Raw genomic sequence first — 15,315 nt, 5'->3', positions numbered from 1 at the left:
CTGTGTTTGTTTCATGAAAAATAGCTTGTTTAAAGGAAAATGACTTAGAAATAAATGAAAAATAAGTCTCTTTTCTTGTAAATTTACTTATCCTTTTGAGGAACGTAAGTCATTTTCCTAAAAATAACTCTTTTATGAGTAATTTTATTTTTATATAAAAATTAAATTGAATCAAGTCTAATATTTTTTATTAGTAATAATTTTTATTTTATTTTTTAAATATTAAAATATTAATATCAAATATTTTAATGTTCAATATTATTTAAAATACATGCTAAATTATTTATATTTAATAATATAATTTATTATTAATATAATTTATTATTTTAATAAATTATTTAATATTAAAGTTTTATTTTAATTATAAATTTTAGAAAATAAAATTTAAAATTTAAAATAATATTCTTAGTACATTATTGGAAAAATATTTATATTGATATTTTAATAATAAATATATATTACAGTTTATAAATTTTTAATAATAAATGTTTATAGTATAAAATATGAACATTTTAATTATATAAATATAGGTATTTGTTTAAATCGTGCTTAACTTTATTTTTTCCTTCCAATTTAAATGTGTCACAATTCACTCTCATTGATGTAATACATGTAATTTAAATTAAGTTTTAGTTAGGCATTATTTATTATTAAGTTTATATATGATATTAATTATTATAGAATATTAACGTATTATAAAATAAATTTTGATTTTCAAAAGGAAATGCTACTAAAATATTTTGTAACAATTACATTTATGTTGTATTTGTTTCACTGAAAACAACTTTTAAAATATGATTTTAAGAAAATTTACCAAACAATGAAAATATCTTACACAAAATCATCTAAGCACTAGAAAATATCAGTGTTTCTAGAAAATCAATTCATTTTTCAAAAGTCTTTTTTTGGAAGTTGTTTTCAGTGAAGCAAACACAACCTTAATTAAAATATGATTTAATTTGTAATTCTCTTGGTTTATAAACAGTGCCCAATCTTTTTAAGTATCTTAGAGTTCCCCTCTTTCATAGTCATGTCAAACATAGTACTATTGATTTTATCGTAGAGAAGTTTTGAAAGCATCTAAGTGGTTGGGATGTGAAGCTACTTTTGGTTGTAAGGAGAGTTACTCTGGCGAGAGCAGATTTACTTTTGATTCCAAATTATTTTATGCAAACTGCTTAAATCCGTTTAAATGTTTTTTTGGTGATTGAAAGGTTAGTTCAACAGTTCATATGGGGTACTACAAGTATGGATAGAAAATATCCCTTGGTAATTGGAGGTCAAGTTTCCAACTAATTGATCGAGGGGGACTCAGCTTAAGAAGGTTATATGATCAGAACACCTCTTTTCCTTTTAAAGTGGGATTTAACTTGTTGAATAATGGAGATGCTCTGCGAGTAAGGGTAATGTGCGATAAATATAGAATGGGGGATGGATGCCCAGAGTCTTATTTCAAGGCTGAACTTGTCTTTTGTTGGAATTTGGTGCCTTTAGTATAGTTGTTTCGTCATTATGCTTGTAATTTTTGAACAGTTTAGTTAATAAAATTCCATAGTTAAAATTATTATCTTTTGTATATTTTTCCTCAATAATTTTTTTGTATGAAAAGTAAAATGTATAAGCAAATATTGATTCATTGATGCCCTAACTCTTAATTAATATTAAGTTACATTGTGTGACCATATTGTGATTTGAAAAGACAACTTATATTAGTAGGTAATCTAAATAAACCTTAATATGAAGAATCAAAATTGAGCAAATTGATTTAAGGGACTATTATGTTGTCTGTCAAGTCCAATTCGGGAGATACTTTATTCTGGGTATCAAAGCGGATGACTCCAAGAAAAATAGAGACATATATGTGATTGTCTAGATTGACAATGCATTGGATAGGACCCGAGTTGAATTCATCCTAAATGGATTTATTCACTTGTGACATTCATGATGGATTTATTCGCTTGTGACATTCATGATGTGACTTATCTCAATTTTGAGTAAGTAATTGACTATGTTTATATAACTCATACACTTTGATATATATTAAAAGCTTGAGTTCATCTTGAATCCATTTACAGATTTATTCACTTATGATATTCATGGTGTGGCTTATCTCAATTTTGAGTAAGTAATTGGTTATGTTTATGTAACTCGTATACTTTGATATATTCAACGCTTGAGTTAAATTGGTAATAGAGTTGAAAGTTGGTATGTTTGATATACGACTTATGTATGACATGACTTTACTTACAATGGTGAAATTTATAGCCTGATAAAGGGTAATAATATTATCTCATTAGCATTGCATGGTTTATGAAAAAGAAATGTGACAACAAGTCATTTGTCTAAAACAAATGACTTTATTACTATTTGTTAGTAATAAACTTATTCATGGTAAAAAAATGTAATGATTACCATGAGATAAAATAGGATCATACTGATCTTCCGTAATTTGATACATCAAATTAGGCTCTCCGTTACACTTGATGAGCTTATTCTCGAGCAATTTGAAGTTATTTTACGTGTTTTTACTTAGTTTTAGTTCCTTTCTTTAATAAGTGAATTAGTGTGTTTTATGATACTTTTAAGACTCGAATTGGCCAAATGCGCCATAAGGATCCTAACGGTTGATTGAGTGTTGTAGGGAGTCAATGATGGTTCGGACATGAATGAAATTATCACTTAAAAGGGGGTATCGCAATATCGAAGCATGAAAGTCGTGATACACTTAATAGTGCTGAAATGAAGAGGATTGAGGCCATCTACAATGGTATCACAATACCAGCCATAGGTATCCTAATAGCTAACCTCCTAAGGCTCCTTCATTTCAAGACTGACGTGAGTATCACAATACCAGACCATGGGTATTACGATACTTGATGAGAGGAGACAAAAAATGACTACAAGGGTAGTCCTCGTCCAACTTTAACACCAATCAAATTTAGATGTTGAGGGGTATTTCGGTCATAAAAATTAGGTTGTAATCAGATTAAGCCACTTTTGGCTGAGAACTAAAAGGGGTGCTTTAGCTTTTAGGTTTTCTTTCATATTTTTAGCTTAGGTTTAAAGTAGTTTTCTTCACCATAGTTTTAGGGTTTTAGTTAGAGTTTTTCCTGGTTTTTCTTAGTGTTAATGGTAGTTAGTTAAGTTAGTTACCACTGTAGTTGGGATTTATTTGCTTGTTTGGTACCTTAAACTCATTGTATTTTCAATTTATTTGCTTCTTTTACATTTCCTTTGTTTCCATTTTCATTACTTTCAAGTTTACCCAGTAAAAGCCCAAGCTTTCTTATTTTTATTGAGTTTACCATTTATGCATATATTGCAACACGTCTATACTTGATCTGCTCGTCGGGACCGAGCATCAGAATGTTAAATTCGTTGCCAAAGCAACTTCATAGAAATTCAGTTCAAATACTCTTCCTAATCAAGTTAATAGAAAATTTTGAAGTTAGTATTAAATTTATAAATTACATTCCAAGCTTTAATCGAGTTTTTGTTAGCTCTATTTAAGTTTATTCCTCAAATCTTCCCCTATTCTGTTTCTAGGCACCAATGACCCGTCTTCACTAAAAATTAATTATCTTTCAGTAAATGTCTCATAATATGTTTTTGTTGTTTCCCTTGAAGATAGACTCATTAAGATTTATTCATAAAAATTTCATCACCGAAATTTTTTTTTGTAAAAGTTATTATGAATTTTCAAAGTTAGAATAGGGATCCCAAAATCATTCTAAACTTGTCTTATAAAAATTATTATATCTCATAATATAAAATTCCATTATTTACATAGTTTCTTCTATGCCAAACTAGACTCAATAAGCCTTAATTATATATTTCATTCAACTTGTAATTCAATTTTTACAATTTTGGTGAATTTTAAAATTGAACCATTGTTTTGTCTATAAACTGTTTTATTTGTTTTAGTGATAATGTTATTTATTTATTTATTCGTTGCATTAACTTTCATTTAACCATAAATAATCATTATAATTTTTATTATTATTCAATTTAGTCATTTATATATATTAATGTCATATTCATTTCTTTACCTTGAAGCCTCTAATGAAACAAATCATATTTTTCTCTTTCATTTGAAATTTGATGTTGCTATACATCATACTTCATCAATTACTTTCCATCTCTACTATTTCAATTAAAATCTCACATATCATGCATTTTGATTATAACGTTTTTAACACAACTAATAAAAAAAAAGTAAAGTTAATATGAAAACTTACCTCTTTTGACAAGAATGCCTTCTCTTATGCTTTTCTTCCATTTCTTTCTCAACTTCATCACTATCCTTTTCATCTCTTTTAACTTTCTTCACTTACATCTACTAGTTTCTTGCTTCTAAATTATGGAACTTACTCTTTAGGATCTCTACTTTTGTCTTTCTTCTTTGTTGCCTATGGAAATTTCCAAGAATTTTAGGTGAAATAGATTTCATGAAAAAGGACTAAATTAACCTTATTTGTGTACAACCCATACCAGCTGAATATTTAGGGTCTCTATATAACCCTCTATTTAACATGATTTCACAACAATACTATGAAATTTTACCGTTTAAATAATTTAGTCTTTTAACAATAAAATCAATAAAAAATACCCTACAAAAGAGTCATATTTAACAACCAATCTTAGTAATCTATCACAAACTTTCACAAACACCTCAAACTCAACCATGACACATTCTAAAGTATTGAACAGTTTCAAAAATGGGGGTATGACTTAGCTGGAGCTAATTGTAACGATCTCCAAAACATAAAAATTACAAGAAACAGGTAGGGAAATGTAACGCCCCCTTACCTGAAACTGTCGCCGGAGTCGAGCATGAGACATTACTAAACTTATTTTAGCATTTAAACAAGTTCAAACAATTCTCATAGTAAACTGTCCATCTGCGTCACAGTCGCTAACAAAATCATATCTTGAGTTACGAAACTCGAAATAAAATTCCGTAACTTTTCCCTGAAACTAGACTCATATATATACTTACTAATATTTTTCTAGAATTTTTGGTAGGGAAAATTAGTACAGTTTATTAGTTAAATTCTCCCCTATTTTAGGGTTCAGCTACTCTGACCCCTGTGCACTACGAATCAAATTTCTTCCTGTACAGAGATCCAATAACCATGTCATTTGTTTCTCTTAAAAATAGAATCAATAAGGAATCCATACATATAAAGTTTGAGTCCTAATTATTTTTACACAATTTATGATGAATTTCTAAAGTCAGAAAAGAGAATCCAGAAATCGCTCTGACCCTGTTTCACCAAAACGTAAATATCTCATAAAATACAACTCTTTTACCTATTTTGTTTCTTCCAAATGAAAATAGATTCATTAAGCTTCAATTCCATATTTTATTCATCATCTAATTCTATCCCTACTATATTTAGTGATTTTTCAAACTCACGTCACTACTATTGTGTGATTCTGTTTTATAGCCAATTTCACCATTTTATGGATTTCCAGAGATTAGTTAGCACATAAAGCATACGTGTTATCAAATATAATCTTGATTAGCCACTCCAATAGCTAATCATTCTCAAACATTTCCTTGCCATCAATGAGCCATATCATGGGATTATATACACAAAATGATTATAATGCTATACATGCCATATTCCCAAAATATACAAGTCATTATACCAAAATAGTTTGTTGATAGTGTGAGAGCCTCCGACCGTTCCCGATCTCCTAGCCGACTTGACAAAACTACAAAGAATAGAGAGGAGGGAGTAAGCATAATTTCTTAGTAAGTTCACATGTAAATAGCAAGTAACATGACCATGCAATAATACAAAATCCACATTTGCATAATATCACCAAAGCATTCATATCATATTTCTCATTCATGATCCTACCATATTATTGTTATATTGAAGTCTCAAATCGAAGGTTAAGTACATACCTGTACAAATTTTCTCATTCACCACACTTACCAACATGTCACATTCGTTTTAGGTACTCACCTTATCCACTTAAGATTTACCCGTTGAACACATCGGAATATGATTCGAATACACGGATTTCATGCACATAAGTGCCATACCCGCAGCTAGACAAACTCAATAGCCTGCGGAAATTATTTAGCCAAGCTACCATGTAACCCACCATAAGTGAACTCAGACTCAACTCAACGAGCTCGGGCGTTCGCATCCATAAGTGAACTCGGACTCAACTCAACGAGCTCGGAACTCAAATATCTTAGTGACATGTCACTTGTATTCTAATCTATTCCCAAGGTTTAAACGGGCTTTTTTCTTCGATCACACATCTTTTTAGTCTTCCACGGAAGATTGAAACGATACTCGGTAGCAATTCATATTTAACAAGTAGCACACATAATTTGCATATTACTCAATAATAACCACTGATAAACCGTAAATTATACATATTTTACCCCATGTTTAATGCATTTTACAGATGATTTCTCATTAGAATTGGTGAATTCGATGCTCCTAATGCTTTAATTTCATGTTTTGTACTCAGGAGAGCACCAAGAGTCAAAAGGAGCCAAAAACGAGCCAAAAAGGGACAAACAGACCAAATCGAGAAGATGACACTGCCTAAGCCTTGCCACACGAGCAACTCACACGCCCATGTCTTTCGAGGGTGTCGACCAAGGCCTTCACGATTCACACGGCCTGGCCATTGACCCACACAGCCGTGTGCAATTTAACTGATCGATCACGGCCTGGCAATCACGTCACACGGCCGTGTCACACGGGCGTGTCCCTGCTGAGCCCAAGTTAAGTCCAATTCGGAAAAGGGCATTTTTGAGGGTTTCAAGGCATTCCAAAGCCTATAAATACGCACTAGAGGAGGAGAAAAAGGGGGACAGAGAAGAGGGGTAAGGAATTACCCCAAGGAATCTGATTGATCCATCTCAGAAGCCGGATTCATCATCAAGACTGAAGATCTCTCCTCAATTTCCCTTCAGGAGTTTTGGGTTTTCTTTATGTTTTGTATTCTTTATTCTTTTGAGATGTTTTCTTATTTAGTTATGAACTAAATTCCCTAAATACCTAAGGGGAATGAAACCTAAGATGAATCTTGTTATTATTTTCTAAATCGTATGATAAATATTTAACTTGTTCTTAATTATGTGTTCTTAATTCTTGTTTTGATATCCTAGGATATTGATTCAAGACACGCTCTTATTCAGAGGAGGAATAGACCCTGTCTAAGAGTACATTTGCCATAATTAAGCGGAGTTTATTGCGCGCTTAGAAATAGGGTGACAAGATTTTACCAGATTAGGGTGAAACCTAATAAGGGGATCCATAGATCGAGTTAATGCAACCCTAGAGCGTTAATTAGAGAAAAGTCTCGGTTATTCAATCTAGGGATTAGACGTTATTAGTCTTGAATAGGGATAATAACATAACTTAGGGATCTCTTCGGAACAAGTTGAATGAATAAATCGTCCGATTCGGAGCCAGAAAAATAAGTAAAGTCTAGGTGGATTTTTCCTTAGGTATTGTCTCAAGTTAATCGATTTTCCCAAAAGCAATTCCCCAATTCTTTTCTCTGTGCGTTCTTAGTTTAAATAATTAATTAATTAAAACAAACCCTTTTATTCTTAGGCTAGATAATAAAAAGATAGTTATTACTAGTACTTTTGGTTCCCTTGGGTACAATATCCCGGTCTTGCCATTACTATACTATTGTTCGATAGGTGCGCTTGCCTTTTCGTCGTGATAATAGTTAGTCTAGGTTTGATCTTCATTATAAATATTTATTACTTGTTACGAATCACTGCGATCAGCCAAAAAGCATAATATTTCATGATATTAATCATCATATCATATAAATAACATTAAATTACTTAAAATGACAATTATGTTACTACATTTACACCTGAACTTACCTCGGTACAAAATAAAGAAATTTTGCAATTTAGCCCACAATCTTTTCCTTTCCCTGATCAAGGTCGATTCCACGTCTTTCTTGGTCTAAAATAACACATTTTGCTGATTTAATACTCACATTTATCAAAATTGTCCTTAACTCTAACTTTGGAAAAATTATGATTTTTCCCCTAAACTTTTGCATATTTACACTTTTGCCCCAAAGTTCAAAAATTAAATTTTTTTCCAAAATTATTATTTTTATGACATGCTGATCATTTTTTCCTTCTACGGAAACATCAAATTCTCACTCTAACATGTAGTTATAAATATTAGGTATTTTTACCGATTATGTCATTTTACTCGTTTTCACGTAAAATCGTTTAGCAAAAGTTGTTTAACACAATTTAAAGCTTCATATTCTACCATAAAACATCAAAATAAACACATTTCACCTATGGGTATTTTTCCAAATATAAACCCTAGTTTAAATTATTGCTAGAATAAGCTAAATCAAGTTACCAGGATTCCAAAAATCTAAAGAACATTAAAAACGGGGCTTGGAATCACTTAATATGGAGCTTGGAAGCTTGAAAAAAACTCTAGCTATGGAGAACCCTTGAAATTTCGTCCTAATGAAGAAGATGGACATATTTTGCCATCTTTTTCCTTTTTTTAATCTTTTAATTACCAAATGACTAAAATACCCTTCATTAAAAACTTTGGTTATTTCTACCTATGTATGTCCACTTTTGTCCATGAAAACCTAATGGTATAATTACCATTTAAGGACCTCTACTTCAATTATGCTCTTCAATTAAATCCTTTAACATCTAAAACTCATATTAATTGCAATTAAGTCCTAATAGGCAAATTAGACATGCAATTCATGAAATTTTCTATCTATATTCTAACACATGCATCTAATCACTCAATAAATTATAAAAATTAATCGGAATAAATTTTTCTACTTTAGAATTGTGGTTTCAAAACCACTATTCTGTTTAGGCCCTAATTCGGGATATCACAGGAAATCACTTACATGCAAGCAATAAGCTATGGACGAGCCTTAGAACTAAAAAACGGTGGCTTCCTTTTTGTTTTTCGGTAGAAACAAGTTTAGGAAGATGATACTTTTTTTTTATTTTAATGTTTTTACTTATTTTATTTACTTTATTATTATTTAAGTTTTAAAATAACATATAAAAACTATAAATTAAAGCTTTAACCATCCAATAATATAAGAACATGGTATAATTTCTTATGTCTTTTTATTGTTAGTGTTTTGCATGGTTCTTGGACCATAATTGTACAATTGGCCACTGGTAGTGAATATTTAATAAGTATATTGGACTGTCAAACATGTAATTTTCGATTTATATTAGATAATTTATTATTATTAAAAGTAGACTAGTTAGTTCAATAAATTAATTTGCACAATATACAAAAGGCAGTTACTCTTTATGAAAAATGTATAAATTGTGCCATAGGATAGATGAATTGTATAAATGGTTATAGATAAATAAATATTGAATCAATAGTTGTTCGTTCGAATAAATGTAAGCATGATAGAATTTGTTTATTGTGAAATGTTTTAGGAAGGACCTAAAGCATTGTTTACTTACTTAGCCTAGAGCCTAAATGCCTAATCCATATGTTATGTAACGCCCCAAAATTTTAATTTTTGATTTCGTGTATGTGTGACACACAAGTGTGTATCTGCTTCAGTGGTTAAGTGTTCTGGGTGTGTGTGAGAGGTTCCAAGTTCAAGCCTTACTTGGGAAAATTTTGGTATTCTTATAAATAAAGCCTTAACCTTGTGCAAAGGGCTTAAGTTTAATTATTGAGATAAGTTTATATTAGAATTGGCCTTTGGTCTGGTGGTTAAGTGGAGTGTTGGAGTGTTGAAGGTCTTGTGTTCAATTCTTTGTGATGGCATGGAGATAGTATTTTTGCTCCACTTTTGGCTAAGAGTTGTGTTGGGGAAAAATTTTGAGTAGTTGTGTTTTAGTGGGTTAATAGGGAGTGATTTTAGGAGATAATTGGGGAGAGTTATCAGAAAATAATCTGATTATCTTTTTGTTGCAAAAAATATTAATAATAGAGTTTCGGTTTTCTCTCCAATTCCCCAAAATTTTTGACATTTTCTTCTTCTTCTTTTTCTCTCTCCTCTGCAAATTCTTTCCCCTAATTGCTGCCGAAATTTCCACTATTTTTCCCCTTTCGTTTCTTTTTTTTTTTCCAATTGATTAAGTTGTTCATTGTTAGTTGCGCGTGTTCGGTAAGTAACGGTTTTGTCTATTTTTAATCGTTCTTAGTTAATCTCTTAAAGGGGGATTCCTTTTTAGTGTTTATGAGTTAATCAAGGAGCTCGTGGTTTTGAATCGATGCTGTGATTATGCGAAGTCGTGGTTACTAAAGTGAGGTAAGGGTTTTGTTAGGTTTTTAGTCGAGTTCCTTCCAAAATTGGTTTATTAAAAATGAATTAAGTGATTAATTTGGAGATATGTTGGTCGATTTTTAGCTTTTGGAGGCTCAGGAGTGCTTACGCATCAGAAACGATAACAGGTGTGTACCCAAAACGTAGAAAATGGGATTTGGCGAAAAGCTGAAATTGCTTGCTGTCGAGAAATAAGAGAAATAAGAGAAAATGATGCGAAAAAAAACTGTAGAGAAAGGAAATAAGGGTGTTATAAACTTGGAAATCAACATTTTGCAAAATAGTTTTGGACAGCAGTAGTAGTCTAATTTTCAAAAATCATCAAAAATAGTGGAAATTGAGTTAGAGGTTGAATAAAATATGAAATTATATTTTATTGAGTATAGTTTTTCATGGAAGAAACAGTGTAAGCAATGGAACTGTAAATTATGAGATATAATAAATTTTGTGAGACAAGGTTATAATGTTTCGGGTTCCCTTGTTCTGAATTTGGAAAATCATAAAAAAATTTAAAAATATAATTAGGGGATTAAATTTATATTTTAAATCTTTGATGAGTTTATTTTCAAGAGTAACAAACAAAAACATCATCCAAATTCTGTACTAAGAGATAAATAATTTTTCGTAAGGAAAGGTTGAAGATGTCAAATAGTAGAATAAGGATAAATTTGAAGATATTACTTACTTATTTGATAAACTATAAATTCTTAAAATTTTATGGTAGAAAGGTATTTGAGTCTAGTTTCAAAAAAATCAATCGAATCTAAATTTGGAATTTTGTAACTCAAGATATAAATAATTTAGTGACAATGACTCAAGTAGACAACTTCGAATGAACATATAAGTAAATAGTGAAAACATATATGAATATTTAGCTAGCATGGCTTACATTAAAAATGGATCGCACGGCCAAGGCCAATTTGAGCCAAGTGGGCCACACGGGCGTGTGGGCTCACACGGGCAGATCACATGGGCGTGTGAGCCCATTTTTACCAAAATGTTTCTAAGGTTGCACGGGTTGCCCAAGTCGACTGTAAACCTATTGTAAGGTCGGTAAGCACAACTTAGACCTCTAAATGTGTGAAATTGAATAAATGATATTTGTACTGAGCATGTTAATATCTGAACTTAATATATGTACTGAAATTGCATAATAACACATCATCCATTGTATGTTGCATTGCATTGGGTTGGGGGTTGTTATTCGGAGGAAGTATACTGAAAGGCTTTAAGCCTAATTTATTGGCAGCTCAACTGCAAACTACTATTTTGTGCTGCATTCGGTACTTCTTGGAGTGTAGGGATGGGTGGGTTGATTATATCTCCACATGGAGTGTTGGGTTGGACGAAGATGGTGTGTACTTGCTAGTTGAGTAGGATTTTGCTACTACATAACTGTTACTGTTACTAATACTGTGATGGGCTAAAGCGCTACTATATTTTTGACACTGTACTGAGATGGGCTAAGGCCCAAACTGTCACTGATACTGAAAATGGCTTAGGCCCAAGATTGTTTAACTGTGCACTATGAATACTGATTGTTTGTTTGTTTCTACGGGATTACACTAATACCCTTAACCAGTAACCATCACCGAAATAGCTTAAGAGGTATTACCGAACTTGTAACTCAATTTAGAACAATCATTTATCAAATGTCATCTCATTTTAATAAATATCATTCATTCACATTCAATATGTACTAAAATCGAGCATACAAATTTTAAATCATGCATTCGGGACTAAATCGATAACATTTGAAAACTTGGAAAATTTCAACATTTCAAGTATCACACACCCGTGTTTTAGACCGTATGGAAACAGTGCATACATACTGACTTGGGTTACATGGCCGACCACACGCCCGTGTGTCTGGCCCGTATGCCAATTTAAAATGGCCACACACGTCATGTGCCATGGCTGTGTGCCATACACGGCCAGTGGACACGCCCATGTGTCTAAGCCGTGTAACTTACTAACTTGATTTTTATTTAAGCTTCAGGGGACGCACGACTATGTAACAAGGCCATGTATCACACACGGTTGAGTTACACGCCCGTGTGCTCTGCCCATGTGGATGAAAATAGGCTATTTACTGATAAACCGTAATTTATACATATTTTACCCTATGTTTAACGCATTTTATGGATGATTTCCAATTAGAATTGGTGAATTTGATGCTCTTAATGCTTTAACTTCATGTTTTATACTTAGGAGAGCATAGGAGAGCGAAAGGAACGAGAAACGGGCCAAAAATAGAGAAAATGGGCCAAAGTACGAAATTAACATTGCTTGGACCTCCTCACACGGGCATACCACATGGCCATGTCAATTTGTCAGGATTGAGCACGGCCTGAAGTAATCGTACACGGGCGTGTCACATGGGCGTGTCCCTACCGACCCCAAGTTGAGTCCAATTCAGAAAAGACTAATTTTGAGGGCTCTTAGGCATTCCAAAGCCTATAAATACACCCTAGAGGAGGAAAAAAAGGGAGGCACAGAATAGGGAGTAAGGAATTACTCTAAGGAAGCCGATTGATCTATCTCAGAAGCCAGATTCACCATCAAGACTGAAGATCTCTCATCAATTTCCCTTTCAGGAGTTTTGGGTTTTCTTTATGTTTTGTATTCTTTATTATTCTGAGATATTTTCTTATTTAGTTATAAACTAAAACCCCTAAATACCTAAAGGGAATGAAACCTAAGATGAATCTTGTTATTATTTCCGAATTGTATGGTAAATATTTAACTTGTTCTTAATTATGTGTTCTTAATCCTTGTTTTGATATCCCAGGTGCTGATTCAAGATAAGCTCTTATTCAGAGGAGGAATAGACCCTGTCTAAGAGTACCTTTATCATAATTAAGTGAAGTTGTTTGTGCACCTAGACATAAGGTGACAAGATTTTGCCGGATTAGGGTGAAACCTAATAAGGGGATCCATAGATCGAGTTAATGCAACCCTAGGGTCTTAATTAGAGAAATGTCTCAATTATTCAATCTAGGGATTAGACGTTATTAGTCTTGAATAGGGATAATAACATAACTTAGGGATCTCTACGGAACAAGTTAAATGAATAAATCGTCCAATTCGGAGCCAAAATAACAAGTACAGTCTAGGTGGATTTTTCCTTAGGTATTGTCTTAATTCAATCGATTTTCCCAAAAGCAATTCCCCAATTCTATTCTCTGTGAATTCCTAGTTTAGATAATTAGCTAGTTAAAACAAAAACCTCTTTATTCTTAGGCTAGATAATAAAAAGACAGTTGCCTACATTCCGGTCTTGCTAAAACTATACTACTGTTCGATAGGTACGCTTGCCTACATTGCGATAATAGTTAGTTTCAAGAACGATTAATTATAAATATTTAAAATCTATCACGAAATCACGCGATCAAGTTTTTGGCACCGTTGCCGGGGAACTAAGATATTAGGAACGCTCAATTTTTATTACTTTAGCCATTTATTTTTCTTGCAATTTAATTTTCATTTATTATTATTATCATTATTTATTAATTTATTTTTTCTTTCTCTTGGCAGGTTTTTATAGTTTATGACTTGGAACAAACCCGTCAGGACCACTACTTTTTGACGAAGAAATCGATCGCACAGTTTGCAGAAACCAAAGAGAAATAAGGCGAAGCTTAAGATACACAAAGAACAAGCAAGAGGATGATACTCAACCCCTAACCGAAGAGATGGCTGAAAACCAAGACAATTAGCTACCTCCTGCAATTGCGGTTAATCAAAATCCTGCTCCACGTACTATGTATGATTATGCTAAACCTTCTTTAACAGGAACTGAATCGAGCATAGTTAGACCTGCTGTAGCTGCAAATACTTTTGAACTAAAACCTAACACTATTCAAATGATATAGCAATTTGTTCAGTTTGATGGTTTGTAGGATGAGGATCCCAACGCTCACTTAGCAAACTTCTTGGAACAATGCGATACATTTAAAATTAATGGTGTTTCTGGTGATGCCATTCATCTTCGGTTATTCCCTTTTTCATTGAGAAACAAAGCTAAACCGTTGTTGAACTCATTACCACGAGGGTCAATCACTACTTGGGAACAAATAACCGAAAATTTTCTATTAAAATATTTTTCGGCGACTAAAACGGCTAAATTACGTAATGATATCTCTTCGTTTGTGCAGATGGACTTAGAAACTCTTTACGATGCATGGGAGAGATACAAAGGCTTATTGAGAAGGTGCCCTCACCATGGGTTACCGCTTTGGCTACAGGTGCAAACGTTCCATAATGGCCTGAATCCTTCGACTCGACAAATGGTTGACGTAGCCGTTGGCGGAACCATCAATAATAAAACACCTGAAGATGCCTATGAGTTTATAGGGGAGATGTCACTGAATAACTATCAGTGGCAAGTCATGAGGACTAAGCCAACTAAAACAGTAGGCGTTTATAACGTCAATTCAGTTACTATGCTGTCAAATCGGGTAGAACTTCTAAATAAAAAAGATTGATGGATTACTTGGTTCTACTCAGGTACATCCAGTAATGAGGTGCGAGACGAATGGAGGAGGAGCATGCATAGAGTATCAACCCTTCAACCCTAGCATCGAGGAGGAACAAGTCCAATATATGGGTAACAATAACTCTCGATCCCAAAATAACCCATATAGTAACATTTACAATGCAGGTTGGAGGAACCACCCCAATTTTTCGTGGGGTGTTCAAGGAAATCAAAGACCACAACATCCTCCGGGTTTTCAACAACCACCCTATCAACAGGAAAAAAAAGCTAAACCTTGAAGAGATGCTCTCAAATTTTATATGGATGTCAGAAACCCGTTTTCAGAACACCGAGACAACACTTAAAAATCAACAAGCGTCGACCCAAGGGCTCAAAACTCAGATAGGCCAGCTTTCCAAACTAATCTCTGAACGACCACAAGGTAGCTTGCCAAGTAATACTCAACCCAACCCAAGGGAACAGCTCAACGCAATTAATATTCAAGATGACGAAGGAGTCTTTGAGCCTGAACCAGAACC

At 32.7% G+C, this 15,315-nt stretch overlaps 1 non-coding gene across 1 annotated transcript; it reads right to left on the bottom strand.

Moving 5' to 3' along the window:
* Nucleotides 1–14,423: 14,423 nt before the first annotated feature.
* Nucleotides 14,424–14,530, bottom strand: LOC128295017 (small nucleolar RNA R71). The gene has a single exon (XR_008285324.1). It is a non-coding gene; the product is annotated as a small nucleolar RNA R71 (small nucleolar RNA).
* Between the last annotated feature and the right edge of the window lie 785 nt (nt 14,531–15,315).

This window comes from Gossypium arboreum, chromosome 6 (assembly GCF_025698485.1).
Source record: "Gossypium arboreum isolate Shixiya-1 chromosome 6, ASM2569848v2, whole genome shotgun sequence".
In the NCBI taxonomy this organism is placed as follows: Eukaryota; Viridiplantae; Streptophyta; class Magnoliopsida; order Malvales; family Malvaceae; genus Gossypium; species Gossypium arboreum.
Note: the sequence above shows the minus strand (reverse complement) of the source record. Positions and strands in the feature narration are given on the sequence as shown.